The 1230-nt window shown below is 44.3% G+C and overlaps 1 protein-coding gene across 1 annotated transcript in view; it reads right to left on the bottom strand.

The window, feature by feature from the left end:
• PIGQ (phosphatidylinositol glycan anchor biosynthesis, class Q) overlaps positions 1 to 1230 on the bottom strand; it is a 28166-nt gene that overhangs the window by 6603 nt on the left and 20333 nt on the right.

Raw genomic sequence — 1230 nt, 5'->3', positions numbered from 1 at the left:
AAGAGAAGTACAGAGAAAATGAACTGAGCTGTTCACGATCAAACAGCATGTTGGTAACTTGTGTGTGGGCAGTTTGAGACCCCTGAACCTCACCACTATGCACCTTACTTCACACTATAGATCGACATCACAGTGTACCCATCTCAAGCAAGGTGGCATCCCTTGAGCTGACAGTGGACAGATACAACTCTTGTACAGAGGATATCAGCTTTGATATATGTGCAAAAGGCTTTTTAAAGCCCAAAGTATTTCACTTTGGATGTGTGGAAAGAAAATATGGACTTTGTTTCTGGTGTGTGGATGAATCATTCACCTATCCTGGCCCAGGCTTCATCAATGTAATATTTTGTCAATTCAGAAACTGAGTCAAAGAACTTGGAGGCCAGATGCCACAACTGAACTGAGTTGAACTTGAACACTGCACTAACCCCCTGCTGACAGGAAAAGCTTTCCATTCACATTGGTAGAACCGTCTTGACGGTGCCTGTAAAATCAGCTGCCGTAACATATGCCAGAGGATGTCTTATCCAAGTTCTGAGTCTGAAAAAGGAGGCAAAACCTAAGCAGCGAGGACATCAAGTGATGTGTACTCTGAAGTCCTTTGAATTTGATTCAACTGCTCCATCTGTTACCACTGCAATGACGTGTTTTTGCACTGGGGCAGGAACACAGGCTGCAGAAATTCTCAGAGGTGCCTCTTTATCTAGCAGGCAGCATGGCATTGCAGTGCTGTCTTTCTTAAAATGTTTAAAAGGAGCAAACAAACAGCCAACAAAGAAAGTCACTGAGGTAACAAACTCAACTGAGAAGACAATCCTCTGCCTGGGTGGAGGCTTTTTACCCTGCAGTAGGTAGCTGGCTGAACAAAACTGAGGAGAAGTAATCTAAGACTGCTGGGAATATATGGCCTTACATCTCTCAGTGGCAGCAAGATTTCCTTCTACTCCATGACCTTCTGTTTACCAGGTCAGTTTTCTTCAGCAGCATCTCCTGTCCTCCAAAGACAGCCCTGAAGGGTTAAGAAGTTTCTGCCAGGAAATTCATAGGAAGCTGCTGAAGGCACATAGGGAAAAGCAACAGAGTTGGTAACATGGCTCAGCTATACCTTCCCAAAATCGAGCCTGGCACTGCTCCAACAGACAAAGCTGTTACTGGTTGCCTCAAGTTTCCTTTGCCTTTGACGACTAGCCTTGGTTTAGTGATGATCAAGCTCGCTCTTATATTTTAAAT

The sequence above is a fragment of the Cariama cristata genome, unplaced genomic scaffold (assembly GCF_000690535.1).
Source record: "Cariama cristata isolate BGI_N322 unplaced genomic scaffold, ASM69053v1 scaffold16506, whole genome shotgun sequence".
Taxonomy (NCBI): Eukaryota; Metazoa; Chordata; class Aves; order Cariamiformes; family Cariamidae; genus Cariama; species Cariama cristata.
The sequence above is the reverse complement of the archived record's forward strand: the minus strand, read 5'-3'. Positions and strand labels throughout refer to the sequence as shown.